A 19,590-nucleotide genomic window follows, 5' to 3' on the forward strand; every position below is an offset into this window, starting at 1 on the left:
CTCGTTTCTTGTGTTTTGGTTGGTTGACACCACTGGCGCAGCGAGACGAATGAGGTCAGTGCAGCTTGTGCTTGTGGTAGTGCGGAGATGCGGAGCAGTGTGTCTTTCGATTCGCTTTGTTCCTTTTATTCACGAGGCCAACGCAAAGGCTTGAGGCTCGTGTGGTGCAGTGCGTTTTTCTTTCTGCTTTTGGCACGTGTTCCGGAGCCGTGGCCGCGAAAAAACGCAAGAATTTGAATTTTTCAACAAAGGTGGACATCATTCGACGGGTGGAGGCTGGTAAGAAAATGTCGTCAGTCGCCGCGGCATTCGGAATTACTCGCAACCCCCTGAGTACGATCCTCAAGAACAAAGCCGATGTTAAGCTGAAGGCAGTGCAGTCCAGTCGCCCTGGAGTGTGTCGTGTGCGCGTCCCAACCTTTGACAAGAATGAGAAGGCATTGTACGCCTGGTTTTTGCAGACACGTGCCAAGAACATACCTGTTGATGGCCCAATGCTCATGGAAAAGGCCAAATGGTTTGCTGTGGCCTTCGGAGAAGAAAACTTCACTGGTGGCACTGGTTGGCAGCAGCGATTTAAGAGTCGCTACAGCATCGTCGGAAAGACGCTCTTGGGCGAAAGCAAGGTGACTAGCACAAGTCACATAGAGAAGTGGTTGTCCGAAGAGTGGCCAAATATTTCCAACGGCTTTTCGCCGTTGCAAATATTCAATGCAGATGAGACGGCACTGTTTTGGCAAATGCTGCCAAGCAAGACTCTGCATCTGAAGGGCAGTGCATGCCATGGTGGAAAGAACAGCAAAGTGCGCGTATCGATTTTGCTTGCTGCAAATATGGGTGGGTCATGCACACTATGGCCATTTGTTATCGGAAAGAGCAGGTCGCCACGCTGCTTTAAGAACGCGAAAGGTCTCCCGGTTCGATACGCGTCCAATAAGAAAGCTTGGATGACACGCGATTTTTTCGTTGAGTGGCTACAGACGTGGGATGCCGAACTGGAGAAGTCTGGCCGCAAAGTTTGTCTTCTTCTTGACAATTGTTTGGCCCATCATGTCGTTTGCCCATTAAAGCAGATCACCCTCAAGTTTCTGCCGCCAAACACAACGGCAAAACTTCAGCTTCTCGACCAAGGCATTGTGAAAGCGTTTAAGGTTGGGTACAGGCGACGACTGATGCAGAGGCTCCTAACAACCTTCGATTAGGAATCGAACTCAAGGTGGACCTCCTTGAAGCCATTCAAATGCTGGCTCATGCTTGGAATGACGTGAAGAAAAGCACAATTGTGAACTGCTTCCACAAAGCAGGCTTTGTGGTCGCTGCAGATGACGGATATCTTGACAGTGAAGACGACGACGGTGGATGCCTGGACAGCGAATTTTGGGAGCATTCCCAGGCATCATCCTAGGCGGCGTAACAGTACGCGATTTCGTCAGTGATGACAACGGCATGCAAGCTGTAGCGGATTGCGCTGATGCGGAGATTGTGGCTGACATGATGGGTGACAAGGACGCAGACTCGAGCAGCGGCGAAGGTTCCGATGAAGAGGACCAACCACCATGCACTTTAGCTGAATTTGCATCAGCTTTCAGCGCCATTCGCCGCTGTTGTGGCACAATGAAAGGAGCTGGCCTTTCTTATTTGGACACATCTGGTTGGTCAACAAGCTTGAGGACAGCTTAATGAACTTGATGGTGCAGAAGAAAAAGCAAGCAAAGGACACAGATTTTTTTCTTCCGAAATAAAGTGCTCAGGTCATCGCACTGTGTTTTTGTTTTTTTACGTGCCTTGGAGGCACAGATCGGTAAGTTCCCATAAGTCACGACATTGGGAAACTGCCTTGAGATGTATGGAGTTGTTAGAGAAGCTTTTGACATGCATATTTTATATTTCAAATTATCGATATATAGAACTGTTTCACAATCCCCTTTGAGTTCGATATATCTGGGATCGACTGTACACTATACTGATGGGCGACTTCAATGCCAGGGTAGGCAACAAGCAGGCTGCAGACAAGTCAGTGGGGGAATATGGCATAGGTTGTAGGTATAACAGAGGAGAGTTATTAGTAGGGTTTGCAGAATGGAATAATATGCAGATAGTGAATACCTTCTTTCGCAAGTGGGATTGCTGAAAGCGGATGGGGAGGAGCCCGAATGGCGAGACTAGAAATGAAATAGACTTCATGCTGTGCGCTAACCCTGGCATCATACAAGATGCGGACATGCTTGGCAAGGTGCGCTGCAGTGACCATAGGATGGTAAGGACTCGAATTAGCCTATATTTGAGGAAGGAATGGAAGAAACTCGTACATGAGAAGATGATCAGTGAGTTAGCGGTAAGAGGGAAAATAGAGGAATTCCGAACCAAGCTGCAGAACAGATATTCAGCTTTAACTCAGGAAGAGGACCTTAGTGTTGAGGCAGTGAATGACAATCTTATGGGCATCATTAAGGACTCTGCAATAGAAGTCAGTGGTAATTTCATTAGACAGGATACCAGTAAGCTATCGCAGGAAACGAAAGATCTCATTAAGAAACGCCAATGCATGAAAGCCTCTAACCCTACAGCTAGAATAGAACTGGCAGAACTTTCCGAGGTAATCAACAAGTGTAAGACAGCTGACATAAGGAAGTGTAATATGGATAGATTTGAACATGCTCTCAGGAATGGAGGAAGCCTAAAACAGTGAAGAAGAAACTAGGAATAGGCAAGAATCAGATGTATGTGTTTAGAGACAAAGCTGGCAATATTCTTACTAATATGGGTGAGATAGTTTCAAGTGGCTTGGAGTTCTATAGAGATTTATACAGTACCAGTGGCACCCACGATGCTAATGGAAGAGAGAATAGTCTAGAGGAATTTGACATCCCTCAAGTAACACCGGAAGAAGTAAAGAATGCCTTGGGAGCTATGCAAAGGGGGAAGGCAGCTGGGAAAGATCAGGTAACAGCAGAATTGTTGAAGGATGGTGGGCAGATTGTTCTAGAAAAACTGGCCACCTTGTATATGCAATGCCTTATGACCTTGAGCATACTGGAATCTTGGAAAAACGCTAACATAATCTTAATCCATAAGAAAGTGGATGCCAAAGACTTGAAAAATTATAGACCGATCAGCTTACTGTCCGTTTCCTACAAAGTATTTACTATGGTTATCGCAAATAGAATCAGGAACACGTTAGACTTCTGTCAACCGGCGGACTAGGCAGGATTTCGTTAAGGCTACTCAACAGTAGACCATATTCACACTATCAATCAGGTGATAGAGAAATGTGTGGAATATAACCAACCCTTAAATATGGCTTTCATTGGTTACGAGAAAGCATTTGATTCAGTTGAAACCTCAGCAGTCATGGAGGCATTCCGGAATCAGGGTGTAGGCGAGCCGTATGTAAAAATACTGGAAGATATCTATAGCGGCTCCACAGCCGCCTTAGTCCTCCATAAAGAAAGCAACAAAATCTCAATAAAGAAAGCCGTTAGGCAGGGGGAGACGATCTCTCCACTGCTATTCACACCGTGTTTACAGGAGGTATCCAGAGACCTGGATTGGGAAGAATTGGGGATAAGAGTTAATGGAGAATACCTTAGTAACTTGTGATTCGCTGATGATATTGCTTTGCTTAGTAACTCAGGGGACCAATTGCAATGCATGTTCACCGACCTGGAGAGGCATAGCAGAAGGGTGGGTTTAAAGATTAATCTGCAGAAAACTAAATTGATGTTTAAAAGTCTCGGGAAAAAAAAAACAGCAGTTTACGGTAGGTGGCGAGGCACTGCAAGTGGTAAGGGAATACATCTACTTAGGACAGGCAGTGAGCGCGGATCCGTATCATGAGACTGAAATAATCAGAAGAATAAGAATGGGCTGGGGTGCGTTTGGCAGGCATTCTCAGATCATGATCAGCATGTTGCAACTATCCCTCAAGAGAAAAGTGTATAACAGCTGTGTCTTACCAGTACTCATGTATGGGGCAGAAACCTGGAGGCTTACGAAAAGGGTTCTGCTTAAATTGAGGACGACGCAACGAGCTATGGAAAGAAGAATGATGGGTGTAACGTTAAGGGATAAGAAAAGAGCAGATTGGGTGAAGTACCAAATGCAAGTTAATGACATCTTAGTTGAAATCAAGAAAAAGAAGTGGACATGGACAGGACATGTAATGAGGTGGGAAGATAACCGATGGTAATTAAGGGGGACTTGCCATAGAGTTTCTCACTACATTACCTAGAGGGAAATCTGGCGCTGCTGCGCTGTGGTATGCATCGGAATGCCAGTATATTGTGACTTCAAATTGGCATTGTTTTCGGAGAGACAGGATACTATGAAGACGTGCTTGGCAAGTACTGTTTCATTTTCGTTTTCATTTTATTACCTTAAAGACCCCTTGATAGGGGTATTTCATAAGGGGTGGGAATACATTAGTACATAATTTGCATAATACATAACTGAACACGCGAACAACAAAAAACTGCATGTGCTAAAGTGTTACATACGTCAGCGTAAATACATAGACCTAAGTCTGTCACAATGATTCATTTTCTACTAAAGCAGGACGTGAAAAGCGGTGTTAGCTTTATTATTGCGCGAAAACATGTTTTGTTTAACTATGAGAACTTGTTATTGCGTGTACAACTATATGTTACGTAAGAAGTATCAGCGGGCCGCTAAAGTTGGAGGACAAACGTCAAGGTTCGCGCTCGCTTTGAAACAGTTGGTCGTCTGTTCTTGCTTTTCTGCGCTTGGTCATGCATTGTAGGTGAGTAAAGATGTAATATGCGTGAATGGAAACATTTTATGTAGATTTTACTTTGAGAATGTGTTGTTTGTGTAGCCATATCCACGTTTTAGATGAAGCCTCTTACAACACCAGCCAACACGAGCCTCGCAGACACATATACCATCATTCCCATGACAGCACGGTGCCCCCTTAAGAAATTCTCATAGACGGTGGCGCCAGATTTCCCTCTAGGTGTTATAGTGAGAAACTCTATGGGACGCGGCTTTCGCATCGCGAAAAATTGCCAAAAAATTGGTTTTTTGAAAATCACATATTCAGTTTCTATAACCCTTCTTCTATCTGATATCGAAATATCATCACTGTAAATCACTTAGAAGTCCTCTAAAAAATTCGTTTTATCAGCCAAGGTGGTGAAAAATCTCGCGGAAATCAAGAAAGAACAGCGTTTTTCAAGCCGCAGTGTATCCGTAATGGCGCGACCGATCGCCACCATCTTAGTCTCGTTGGAAAGCGCGTTTCTCCGTCTTTAAATTTGCTGCTTCAGCGATCTACTCCATGTAGAGGTCGCCACAGTTCAGCCCTGTTTGTTAGACTGGATGGATTGATGGATGGATATTATGAGCGTCCCCTATGGAACGGGGCGGTGGGTTGCGCCACCAAGCTCTTGCTACTATACTGCCTAATATCCTACCTAGGTTAAACAATGAAAGAAAAAAAAAACACTCTGAACTACCACGCCCAAATTTTCTGATCCCCTATTGCTACCTGTGCTTTTGTACGTCTCCGACTTTTGTCGTTTCCCTACTTTTCTTCCACCAATCCTCCAGTCACCTCTTACTAATGTCTATTGCGGACATGTTTGCTTTATCACTGCCCCCTCTGAACCCAAGGGCTTCAAGGAGGCCAGTGGTGCCTAAATCGACCGCTGGGTAGACGTCCTCACATTCTAATAAATCATGCTCCGTAGTTTGCCTAGCTTTACCGCAGCAAGCACATGCTTCTTCTTCCTTCTTATATCTCGCTTTATAGGTGCGTGTTCTAAGGCATCCCGATCTCGCTTCGAAAAGTAATGAGCTTCCCTTTGAGTTATCATAAATTGTTTCTTTCCTGATTTCGTTTTTTCCTCTTAAGTAGTTACTCAAGGCAGGTTTCTTTTCCATTGCTGCCACCCATGAGATTAATTCAGCCTTTCTGATTTTCCGCTTGACCTTCTTTTTTGCTGTGTTGTCCACCCTACAGGCCGCATACTTGCTGGTAAGCTTCCTAGTTCTTTTCCTCCACTGTGAATCAATGTTTTTCCTGTACAGATACCTGAACACTCTCCCAGCCCATTTAATTTCTTCCGTATTCCTCAGCCGTTCTTCATACTGAATTTTACTGCGAGCTTCCCTCACTTCAAAACTAGTCCAGCCCATATCACCCTGCAAAGCTTCATTTGTAGTCTTCCCGTGAGCGCCCAATGCGAGGCAACCCACTGACCTTTGGTTCCCATCGAGTCCTGATTGTACCCCGATTTAAAGCAAACAACTGCATTTCCAAAAGTAAGTCCTGGAACCATTACACCTTTCTACATACCTCGGAGGACCTCGTACCTATTGTATCCCCATAGCGCTCTGTGCTTCATTATGGCTGCATTTCTCTTCCCCTTTACTGTTATGGCTTTTTCCTGTGTTTCCATATATCCATTGCCTTCGTTTATCCATATACCAAGGTATTTATATTCTGTTACCCGAGGTATTTTTTGGCCATGTATCTTTACTATTTGTTCACTGTTTTCATTGAATACCATAACACCAGATGTTCTAACGCTAAATTTCACACCTAAATTGTTGCCTTCCTGTCCACAGATATTAGCCAGACGTTGCAGATCACTTTGCTAGCAACACAATGTCGTCCGCTTAAAATGAACCTGGAAGTTGCTGCTCTATTACTGTACCCGCCTGTTTGTATGAGCGATTAAACCCGAGATTACTTCTTTCTAGCGCCCTCTCCATCCTCACCATGTACATCATAAACAGCAGCGGGGATAAAGGGTACCCCTGCCTCGGTCCCATGTTGATAAGAACTTCGTCCTCGCTCCTCATCCCTTCCCATTCAACGCAAACGGTATTTTTTAAGTAAATGTCTCTCAAAAGCTGTAGACAATCGTTACCTAAGCCTTCCCCTTCCAGAATATCCCACAAAATGTTGCGGTCTATGTTGTCGTAGGCTCCTGTAATGTCTAAAAAGGCCACATACAACGGTCTGCTTTCTGCTTTTGATATTTCAATACACTGAGTAAGAACAAACAAGTTATCATCCAGACGCCTACCTATTCTGAAGCCATTCTGAAGCTCTCCCAAAATGCCATTATTCTCTGCCCATGCTTGAAGCTTTAATTTGATTGCCTGCATTGCTAGCCTGTATATTACCTATGTAATGGTCAACGATCTATACGAGTGAATTCTATCTTTCTCCCCCTTACCTTTATAAATTAAATTCATTGTACTTTGTCGCCAACTATCTGGTATTCGTCTATCTTTTAAAGTTCTTTCCACTGCTTTCACCAGAGCTTCCTTACTTTTTGGTCCTAGTTCATTTATCAGCCTAATGGGAACCTCGTCTAGCCCTGTGGCTGTACGCCTAGGAATTTTCTCTTCCGCTTTCTTCCAGTTTAAATTTGTTAGCACCAGCTGCTTTTCCCCTTGGGTCTCTTTCATGCTCTTTTTTTCAACAAGTATAACCTCGTCCTTGCCTTCGAAAGATTCGGCTGTTGCTTTTCGGATGCAATTTATTGCCGCTTTTCCTTCCAGTCTGTTTTCATCTTCGTCTAGGATGTGTTGTTGTATTGTTGTTGACTTCCTGCCTAATAATTTTATGTGGTTCCAAAATATTCTAGGTGCGGCCTTCTTTTTCTCACGTATTTCTGACAACCAACGTTCACTTTCACCTTTTAATTTTGCTTGCATCAGTACTTGAGACATGGACTTTTTCTCCCGGTATATTTCCCATTTACTGGTTACTTCATCCTGCGACAACTGCGCCTTTTTTGCCTGCCTGTGCTCTCGAGATGCTTTCTGTCGTTCGGCGACCGCTTCTCGTATCTCCCTGTTACACCAGATTTTCGGTTTCTTTCTTCCTTTCCAACGAACATGTTGTTTCTGTTTCCGTATTTCTGTCGTTATTACACTTAGAAGCTCACCATATTCCCACTCTTTACTTGGCCTTTTGCCAAGTTCTTCCTCAACTCTAGTGAATGTATTTGCTATTTGTTCAGCGTTCAAATTTGGACTGGCCATTTTGCTCTCCTTGCTCTCTTTCCCAACTAGTACATATCCCATTTTCATAATGATGCGTTTATGGTCACTCCCTATGCTGTTAAACCCTTCCTCATCGATGACCATTTCTCTCAACTTATCATGAATTCCTTCTGTCATCAGACAGTAATCAATGATCGATTGTCAGTTTCCCACTTCCCACGTGATCTGTACTTCACACTTAGGCCCTGTATTCATGATGACGAGGTTATGTTGCTCACAAAGGTCCAGCATTGACTGCAAAGTGTATACCTTCTATACTCTCCAGTTTCCTCGCGACTCTGGTCATTGCTAGATTAAATAACATGGGCGAAAGTATGGCCCCTTGCGGGGTGCCCCTGTTTCCCAGGTTCATGACCTTCGATCTTAGTTCTCCTAGCGTGAGGCTCACTTGCCTACCGCCCAGAAACGCCTTGACTACGCTGTATAGCCTCTTGCCCAACCCCAGCTCGGAGAGGACCTCGAGGATGGCCTTGTGGTTTATGCGATCAAAAGCTTTTTCGACGTCTAGTCCCAGAATTGCTCTCGCGTTCACCGGGCTAATGTGTATGAGCTGGTGTTTGATCAGGAGCACGGCTTCCTGAGTCGATGGTCCGGGGCGGAAACCGATCACGTTATACGGGAGTATGTCATTTTGCTCGACGTATTTAGTGAGTCTATTAAGAATAACGTGTTCCATAGCTTTACCTATGCACGTTGTAAGTGAGATTGGACGTAGGTTATCCAGATGGAGTGGGTTACCCGGTTTTGGTATGAGGATGGTGTTGGCCATCTTCCATTCCTCCGGATAGTCTCCCTTTCTCCACAACTCGGTGAAATGATCCATCAAGAAAGTGATTGACTCATCGTCTAGATTCATTAGGAGTTTATTGGTAATACCGTCGGGTCCGGCTGCCAATCTACTAGAGAGACCATGGAGGGCGGCCCGTACGTCACCTTCAGTGAAATCGCGGTCCATTTTCTCGCACGGTCCTCCCATATACTCCACGCGTTCGTCCCTATCGCCCGCTTGTTTGAGCGGGAGATATTTGTCTGCGAGCTGTCTCATGACTACCTCCTGAGTCGTGTACTGGCTGACTTGATGTACCAGTTTTGCAATTTCGGTCCTCTTGTTTGACTTAGTGTCGCTCTCATTCAATAGATGTTTGAGAATGTTCCAACTGCCTCCATGTTTTATTCTGCCGTCTGCCAAGTAGCAAACTTCGTCCCACTGCTGTTTCACGAGCGTTCTCGAATGCTCCTCAATCTGTCTGTTTAGCAACGCTATCATTTTCCTGAGCTTTCGGTTCAGTCTTTGTGTTTTCCATCTTTGCAGGATGGATTGTTTGGCCTTGATCAGATGTGCGAGCCTACTGTCTATGCTCTCTATGTTTTCTTCGGTCTTAATTTTTTTAGTGGCCTCTCTGAGATCCTCTTCGAGCTGGTTGATCCAGGTCTGGAAGGACTGTCTGCCCACTTCTATCGGTTCAGACTGTGGTCCCATCGCTCTAACTTTCCTAAAAAGGTCCCAGTCCGTGCACCGAAAGGTTCTAGTCTCATGTTTCGGCATACCTATATCCATGTGTATGATATAGTGGTCGCTGCCTAGATCGGTGCCCGAGTTTTCCCAACTAGCTTGTTTCGAGTTGTTGACAAAAGTTAGGTCGGGTGTAGAGTCCCTGCACGTGGACGTGCCACAGCGGGTGGAGAAAGCCGGATCAGTGATCAGGCACAGTCCCAGGTCCGTGGCAAGGTTCCACAACACCTCACCTTTCGTTGTATTCCCAGCGTATCCTCACGCTTGGTAGGGTGCATTAAAGTCCCCTCCTATGATGAGCGGGGAGCTGTTTGCGACTGCGAGTGCCTTGTTGAAAAGTGCCCTAAAGCTTTGTTTCTTGTAGGTGGGACTGCTATAAATGTTTAGGCAGAAGATACTCTGCGCCCTGCCCTTGTATGACTTCTACTAGGATATACTAGATTTTACTCAATCCGAGATGGATATTGTGTTCGATAAAGGGTAGCTTTTTGTCAACAAGGGTGGCCAGTCCCCTCCCGCAATCGTTATCTCTGCACACCGATTTGTACCCGGTTAGCTTTACTTCGTCCGCTAAAGTTTCCTGCAGCATAATTACCTTTGGTTTGACCCCCATCAAGACATGTCCTAGAGATCTTGCTTCTTTCTTGGGTTAGCAGTAATTAGAATGGGGTGGAGGAATCTTAAAGGGGCCCTGAACAACTTTCTTTCAAGGTTTAAAATGCATTTGATGTTAAATTAGACTATTTGAGAAATACTTTCCTCCTAGAAGTAGTACTTCAGTCCATTCAGCTGAAGCGGAGTTATTGGCAATCAAACAACCCCATTGCAGTGCTTCCGCTCATTCTTCAGTTACTTGCGCTGGGAAGGCTGGTGAAGCGGGGTGTGCTCACAAAGTGTCACCTGTTTAACGTCGTCATGGTGTGCAGTCCAGATTTGATTTTGGATGTTCACATAGATGCCAGTGTTAGCAATTTTGGCACCTACAATGCGCCAGTGCGGTTGTCCTCAACGAGCCACAGTGCGCTCAGCCAGCGGACTCGTCGCGGCATAATGCGGCAGCCGCAGTATCTGTGCTATGCAGCAGACCGCAGCTACATGCAGCTGCAGTACAAATGTGCGGCATTTGCATTGTGCACGGCAGGGCTTGGTTCCATGCTCGCACTCATATGCTTCTGTCTGGCTGTGCTATGGAGGTGCGGACCGGCTTTGTCCTGCACCAGCTTGGCCGATGCATACCGTGTTTACACGATTGTAAGTCGACTCGAATGTAAGTCGACCCCCCCCCCCCCCCATATCGCTTGACCGGAAAAAAAAAATAAGAGAGCATACCCGAGGGCGCATTCGATAACGAAAATTTATTAGTAGCTGACATGGTCACTCGACTACTCGTCTTCACTAGTGCTGCCATCGTCATCGTTGCTGCGGTCGCACAGCGCGTCGTGGTCCAGCAAAATTTCAAATTTAGCAAGCGACCGCACCAGGACATCTTGCAGAACAGCCGCCCACGCCAAATGCACCCAACCACACGCAGCCATAACGGAGGCTCTTTTAACAGGTCCGGTTGGCGTGATTTCGCAGTCTTCTGCCGCCAGCCACTCGTACTCACAGCGGAGCAGAACCTTAAAATTAAGGCGAAGGTCCGGGCTTGTTTCATGACCACGTCGCACTTCAATGGCAGGGACCGATCACGCATTTCAGCGACGCACGCCGCAAGCTTAGCCTACAGCTCCGGAAAACGTCCAGACTTCTGCACGTGGGAAATTTGTCACTTGCCGTCACAGGGTGAAAATATCGCTTCGCTGCAGTCGCCACTCTCGCACCACCCATTTAGAAACATCGAAATTGCGGCCCGCTGCGCAGTGATTTGTTTCTTCGGCGTAAAGGATGGCAGCCCCCTTGAACGCTGCTGTTAACGAGTGCCGAACGATTAGTGGGCCTGCAGCACTCATGACGACTGGGGAAGCATAGAAGTAGCACGTAGCCGGCAGTCAAGTGGAACGCCTCAAAAAGTTGGTCAAACCAATTCCAATGCCTTTAAACAGAGAAAAAAAAAAACCGCGAGCGGCGTCTGCTCTTCCATGAACTACCGGATGGATGGATGGATGTTATGAGCGTCCCCTTTGGAACGGGGCGGTGGCTTGCGCCACCAAGCTCTTGCTACTATGCTGCCTAATATCCTACCTAGGTTAACCCATGAGAAAAAAAAAAAAACACTATGAACTACCACGTCCAAATTTTCTGATACCCTATTGCGAACTGTGCTTTTGTACGTCTCCGTCCTTTGTCGTTTCCCTACTTTTCTTCCACCAATCCTCCAATCGCCTCTTACTGATGTCTATTGCGGACCTGGGGCCGAATCTTATAACGGTTCGGAATACGAACCGTTCGCTTCGCCGCTTACGTCACTAGATGTGCCACTCCCAAGCCGGCGGTGGAAGAAGGGGAGGACGCGACCAATAGATGAGAGGGTGCCACCTCTGAAGTGTACGTCATTATATGACGAGCTAATCGAGGAATTGCCGAATGTTTCCGCTTGCTAAATAAATGTAAAATATAAATTTGATATTATACGCCAAGTTCTGAAGTATAAACGTGTGGTGCCGGGCGTTTACGCAATGCAGAAGTAATTTGTTAATGTCATTCTTTTTTATTCTCAGCCGACAGGCGGTATCGCAAGCGTAAATGAGTTGGCAGAGCGCAGCGCTATGTCGTCTGCTACCAGGAGCTCGCAGGAGGCATGCAACAGGAACGCACTGCCGGCACTTCTCAAGTAGCGAGCGCGACAAAACCGTGAACTGGTTCTTAGGGACACCTTTACTAGCCGACTATATCAATTTTCCATCTTTTTTCGCCTTTCGTCATCGGCTCGGACATGACTCGCTCGCCGCCGCGTTGCCGCTGTCCCTGCGATAAGCCCCACGGCGCGTCGCGTGATAAAAGCAATGGAACTTGAAATCGAACATTACGATACCCGGGCCCTGCATTGCCTGCGCGAAGTCAAATCGAACAAGTGTGGTGCTGACGGTGCGCGCTGCGCCGTAAAATTGAGTAACAAAGTGCGGCACTCCCGAACCAGAGAAAAAAAGGCAGCCAAATAAGAGATCTCCACAATATCTTCCCGTCCTGACTGTATAGTTTTGTCAGCCGAACGAAGGAAGCGCTGAACCAGCCTAGGTTGAACCCTTCTGACTGCTGAACGGCGATCTGCAAGCTATTCACGCTGGCGATAGCACTGAGAATTCGATCTCACCATGCAAATATCTCCTTGGCATTGGCTTTGAAGCTGAGGTCACGGGAAAGCTGACCCAGCCCTTCAACCGGCCAACACAGTAATTGCGAGAGCAACTTTGTGGACGGTGACGGCAGCAGAGATCTAGGTCATTCCGATGAATGCTTCACGTCCGACCGACCTCTGGGAGGTGCAGGCCAGTGGCGATGAACCGCAGCGCGCAATATTCCTTCCTCTGCGTGGAATGGCCACTCGTACGCTTGCACCTGAGTCCCCTACATTTGATAGCGTAGCCTGCAAAAGGTTTACTTAGAAAGCCAGCAAGGGCGGCGCAACTCATTATCCGTCACTTCTTCGAACGCGTATCGCGCTTCCAGCCGTGGTCGACACCGAAAGAGGAACGCCAAGCAGACGACGAAGGCAAGTAATAGCCTCCGAAGCAACCAACGCACGCGCGCGCGACGCCCGCGTGTCTCCGGGGTCGCGCGGCCGGCGCGTGCGGCCAGGGTCACAAGCCAAAGCCAAGCCACAGCAACGGAACCCAAAGCGGACTACCCCTTCGCCGGTTCCTACGACCGGTTCGCTTTGGAGATGATTGACAGATGCGTGGCGTATTCGAAAATTGCGATACCGCCCCGCTGCCTCTGACGACCTGTGACGTAATAAAAATTTTGGCCAATCAGGTGAGGCCAAAGGAACGGTTCCCCAACCGAACCGTTATAAGATTCGGCCCCTGTTTGCTTTACCACTGCTCCCGCTGAACCCAAGGGCTTCAAGGAGGCCAGTGGTGCCTAAATCGACCGCTGGATAGATGTCTTCACATTCTAATAAAATATGCTCCGTCGTTTCCCTAGCTTTACCGCAGCAAGCACATGCTTCTTCTTCCTTCTTATATCTCGCTTTATATACCGATACTTCTAGTACACTGTACCGATACCCCCCGCAAGCGCCACCGTTCTGAGGGTGTCGCCGCAAATGGGAACAGCGGCGCTTCCGTCAACTATCGACCCCCCCCGCCCCATGAGTGTTGCATGCACTGTAAGACTCAAAAATGTTGAAAAACCGTTCCGAAAAGCGAACAAACACGCGGGATAGCAAAAAGATAGGGGTAGGGCCATAGAGAAAACATAAAATTGTAACTACGTTGTAGCTCCTGTTGGTATCGCTTTTTTTGGCGGGACCATGTTTTGGTTTCGATTGTAAGTCGACCCCCCAACTTCAGACTTTCAAATTTAAAAAAAGGGGTCGACTTACAATCGTGTGGTAATAGCCACATTCAACTTGCGCATTTTGAAGCGCTATCAGTCGCTCAATACGAAGCAAAGTCTGCCAAGGCGTCTAACCAGGAGCGAGCGCATGCTGGCAAGCATGCATGTGGTCTTACCTTAAGTCTTGCATGATTCGAGGCTAGTTGAGTGCTCAAAACTAGCCGAAATTAGTGAGACCCGAAGGCTACGACACTGATAAGCAGGGTGGCGAAAGTTTAATTCCTATGCAGTCAGCCACGGCCAAGCAAGAGCAGCTGATAGTCAACTTCTTCTGGAAGTACGCTATTATTATCAAAATTTGAAAGCAGATTTTCGCTTACTTCAGCCTGTTTATTAAACTGTGTCAATAAATATACACAGTAACAGCAGGAAGAAGCGCACTGATCCTTCTTCATTAATGCTTTTGACAGCTATTGGCCAATAGCAGCCACGTATGGGAATCGGCTATATTACGAAATAAAGCATTCAAAAAAGAGCGAGGAGCAGGCTTCTGTTAAAAAGGGAGCATTTTAGAGAAAAGGGACTTTACGCTCTGCTTGCGAGCTCCATGTGCCACGTGCAACTTCAAAATTTAGCTGAGATGTTCATAGCAGCGCATGCTATCTGCGGACAGTTTATTTTCTCACTGGCACCAAGGGGGGGTTCAGGACACCTTTTTAAGTGGGGGAGTGCTATGCTGATAATAATTTATCTTTTGAATTCTATACCTCTGGTACCTGAATTTGGCTGTATGAACTACTACATAATACCAAAATAACGCTCCATATTATGCATTTTCAATTCTGCTTTTAAAGGTCAACTAATTGATACTCAGTGTAGTGCAGGGTGTGAATAGCATCGAAGTTTGCAGAAAATGGAGAGCCAGTTTCTAGCAGGACAGGCTCGAAGTAGATGAGACAGAGGTTTTGAGAATGTGGTTAGTGTTAAAACGTAGCAGGGTCATCAACCTGTGAAAAGGAAGAGCAGCTGACTGCACACAAGGCACAGTGGCTGCACCTTCTTTTTAATCATTGGCTTACAACAGAAGATTTCAACAATCATTGAGTCTCAAATTTTTTAGTTACTTCGGATCATATGTTTTCCCGGTTAGTACGTTTTTTCTTGCATTTTTTTTCCAAAACTTATGAACAAGGTTCTACTTTATTTATTGGGCAAAGCTGTGCCCAGCAAAATAAGTGACACTCACAGCACAACGATGGCGGCGAGCACGGTCAGCGATTGTCAAAATTTGATCTGCGGGTCGGTGTTCAAGCGTGGCCAGTAATACTTCTCCTGAATCCTTAAGAGCGTACGGGAAAAGCCGAGATTCCCTGCCATTGGGTCATCATGAAGGGTGTAGAGAACCTCTCGCCACAGTGCTGAAAGCACGACCAGAAGGTAGTTGGTGCGGACTGGTGGAAGTTCTTCTTTATGAGGAGTTCATTCTTTAAAGAAAATTAGGGCAATCCACAGTTAAATACATTGCTGACCAAGTTGGTCTTCCCTTCTAAGAACTAGACAAGGCTTCTCAGCTCTGGGTCTGCTGCTGCTATTTGGCGAAGTTGTCTGCACTTGTTGTTCCTAGGAAAGAGTGGTTGTGGGAGAGGCAGTCGGCATCAGAGTGTTTTCGTTCGGACTTGTATATTGACACATATACTTGCTGATCTTTTTCGGGTGACCACTTTTCACCGTCTTAACAAATGTATTCGCGTGCCCAGATGCTTCAGAAGTTTTTCTAATGTTATTGATGGTTAAATGTGCTGTCTGTTGTCACCGAAGCTTGATCTGATTGGATGTGTGACATGAATTGTGTAGAAGTTTCTGGAAAACACGCGGGCACCAGCCATTACTCTGGAACTTTCAATGACTAATGTATAAAAGCTGACGCGCTTGACCGGCAGATCAAATTTCGACGATTGCTGACTGGGTTCGCTGCTGTCGTTTCTCTTTGAGTGTAGCCTGTTTCTGAGGGAACAGGTTCACCCAATAAAAATGCTATTTTCCTCATTCAAAGTTTTGCTGTTTTCTTCATTGTCACTGCTACGTGACATCTGGTGGAAGCATAGTGTGTTCATCTACTGAATGCCCCTGCAAAGCCACGATCCAAGCCCAAAATATGAGGACATCACCAAAGACCAGCAAACTAGCTGTAGGCAGCAAGGACTGCTAGCAGGATACGGACCTCTTCTTGAGAAGACCAGAGGGAGCAAGCCCAAGTAAGCGACCCCAGTGGCTGCCCCAGTGTCCCCCATTCTGCTGCAACAACCTAGGGACCCACCAACCTTCCATGGATCATCATATGAAGACCCAGAATCCTGGCCAGAGACTTATGAAAGAATTGCGAGTTTCCACAACTAGTACTCCGACAACAAGCTGCGGCACATACATATACTTTGCCTTTGAAGACACCGCCAGAACATGGGTTTGAGAACTGGGAGTCGACCCTGACAACATGGGACCTGTTCTGTAGTGGCTTCCTGCGGATCTTTATGAGCATTGTGTGCAGAGAGTGAGCTCAAGCTCTACTGGAAACTCGTCTGCAGCTGCCGAACGAGAACATCGCAATCTTTGTAGAAGGAATTACTCGCCTCTTCCGCCACGATGACCTCGACATGTCTGAAGAAAAGAAAGATGGGTTCTTGATACGGGGTGGAAAAGAACAACTCTTCACCGGATTGATACGCAACCCGCTTAAGACTGTCGCTGAATTTGTTTCAGAAGCACAACGATTGAGAAAACGCTTGAAATGCACACCAGGCAATACAACTGCTGTGCGCTGACAACAAACTGCGCTGAAACTCAAACGCTAGGTGCCGATGACCTGCACGAGACGATCGGAGCGGTCGTACGGCAAGAGCTATGGAAGTTGTGCTTAAGGTCACATCCTCAGGTGGCCTCGATTTGCTGACATAGTTAAAGAAAAGCTTCAGCGATCACAAGAAGTACCAAAAGTTTCGTCATTGCCGCAACCCCAGCCGGAAACGATGACGTATGCTTCCATCGCCTGCCGTCAAGGTCCCCTTTAGTGACCACACCAGGGCCCCGTAATGCCACAATTACGTCAACTGCTGCCACTGCCAGCACGCCCGCTTGTTGCCCAGCGCAGTTACCCGAGGAAGATGGACATTTGGCGCACCTCCGACCACCTCTGCTATCACTGCGGGGAAGCTGAACATGTCTACCGCCGATGGCCATGCCCCAACTGGGACTGCAAGGGCTCGCCGGGAACACACCTTGCCTACAGCAAGGGGAAGGCCATGTGATATCACTGGCTGCCTCGCCGCCATTCAGTGGAGCCCTCGACGACCATCCCGTTTGCCATCACCAGGACATTACCTGTCGCTGCAGCACTGACACTGACCATACACTGACCCAGCCTGGGGTCGCTCCATCAGCCCATATCCGGGAAACTAAAAGCAGCAACCGATGGAGGTGCAGTTGCTGTACGTCGAAATGCCGAAGATGCTCTGCCAACGACGAAGATGCCAAAGGACTATCACAACGACATAGCAACGACACGCTGCCATCCCGATGAAGACTGCAAGACAAGAATACACCAACAAAAGAAGACCTGACCAAGCAGATATTCCAGCCACAGGTCAACGTGATGCAGCCGTGATTCGATGCCAAGACCTAACTGCAACCCAAGACAAAGAACAACCGACCTCGATGTGCTTCTCGATGGCCACGTAATCATCGCCTTAGTGGATGCAGGAGCTGACTACTCCGTCATCAGGGGATTATTCACAGCCAACTTGAGGAAAGTCAAGACTGCATGGGACGGCCCTCAAATCCAGATACCTGGAGGACACCTAATAACACTGACTGGAATCTGCACAGCAAGAATTACCGTTCATGACCTGACCTACCTTGCCACCTTCATTATCCTCTACCAGACGTCATTCTCGGCATGGACTTCCTGAACCAACACAGCGCAATCATCGACTTGAAGTCACAGTTGATAGCACCGTCTGAAGATCAAGCAATACTGTTGGAGAGCTCTCGTAGCTGCCACGCCTTCAGTGTACTTGAGGACCAAGTGAACATCCTGTCTCGTTTCAGCATTGTCATTTCCATCGGCACCGAAATAGCCACAGACGTAGAAGTTGTCATTGAGGGTGCCCGATGTCTACTGCTTGCTTGGGAAATTCGCATCGCAAGAGGGATCGCTCTACTGCACGGAGGGAAAGTGAAAGCGATGCTGACTGATGCTAGGAATTCAAGTACATCAACAAGGGCACAACGATCGCATACATCGAGGAAATTGTAGAAGCCACTAATGCGTTTGTCCTCTCGGATTCCACCGCATCTACCCCGACGACTATAGTTCCCTATCCAGACTTCAACATAAATGCAAGTCTTCCCATAAATAAGCAGCAATAGCTCAGAAGTCTTCTTTGACGATACAAAGACTGCTTTTTGATGTCATCAAGGATTCGACAAACACCAGTTGCAAAGCATCGCATAATGATCGAAGAGTGTGCCCGACAACTTTACCAGAGCCCTTACTGAGTTTGACGCGAGAATGTAAAGCTATAAGGCAACAAGTCGACGAAATGCTGCGCGACGAAATCATCCAGCTTTCGGAAAGCCCATGGGCATCTCCTCTAGTCTAGGTGAACAAACAGGATGCAACCCTACGTTTCTGCATCGATTATCGTCGACTGAACAAGATCAGTAAGAAGGACATATACCCCCTGCCACGAACAGACGACGCATTAGATTAGCTCTGCAATGCTAAATGCTTCTCGTCGATGGATCCAAAGTCTGGCTACTGGCAAATAGAAGTCGATGAAAGAGATCGCGAAAAGACCGCCTTCATCGCCCCAGACGGCCTCTATGAGTTCAAGGTTATGCCATTTGGACTGTGCTCGGCGCCTGCAACGTTCCAGCGCATGATGGACACGGTTTTAGCAGGATTGAAGCGGCAGACCTGTCTTGTTTACTTGGATGACGTCATTGTCTTCGCCGGAAATTTCGACGATCACCTTAGGCGGCTTGCAACAGTACTAGAGGCCATCAAGTCATCAGGGCTCAGTCTGAAGCCAGAAAAGTGCCGCTTCATTTACGATGCCACATCGTCAGCAAATCTGGAGTCCTCCCTGATGTGCAGAAAACATCTGCCATCGCTAACTTCCCACAGCCCACGGACAAGAAAGGAGTGCGCAGATTCCTTGGCTTGTGTGCCTATTACAGGCGCTTTGTCAAGAACATTTAACACGCTGCTGACCCATTGACATATCTAAAACAATGCGACATGGAGTTCAAGTGGGAAACGCTGCAAATCGAAGCACTTGAAGAGATTAAATGACACTTGCAGTCACCGTCAGTGCTCACCCACTTTGAAGACATGGGCATCGCAACCCACACTGACGCAAGTAGCCTAGGCCTCGGTGTCATGCTAGTCCAAAGGAAAGACCAATTTGAAATGATAATTTCTTACACTAGCGGGTCACTGTTGAATGCAGCAGCAAATCTGAATTCCGCCCCAACCTGCAAAAGACAGCTGCCATTGCAATGTTTCAGCAGCCCATCGACAAGACAGCAGTGCGTAGATTCCT

At 47.1% G+C, this 19,590-nt stretch overlaps 1 protein-coding gene across 1 annotated transcript in view; it reads left to right on the plus strand.

Moving 5' to 3' along the window:
* The window catches only part of LOC135917090 (alpha-mannosidase 2C1-like), a 232,906-nt gene that overhangs the window by 92,196 nt on the left and 121,120 nt on the right, over positions 1 to 19,590 (plus strand). The window lies entirely within an intron of this gene.

Source organism: Dermacentor albipictus, chromosome 4, assembly GCF_038994185.2.
Source record: "Dermacentor albipictus isolate Rhodes 1998 colony chromosome 4, USDA_Dalb.pri_finalv2, whole genome shotgun sequence".
Classification (NCBI taxonomy): domain Eukaryota; kingdom Metazoa; phylum Arthropoda; class Arachnida; order Ixodida; family Ixodidae; genus Dermacentor; species Dermacentor albipictus.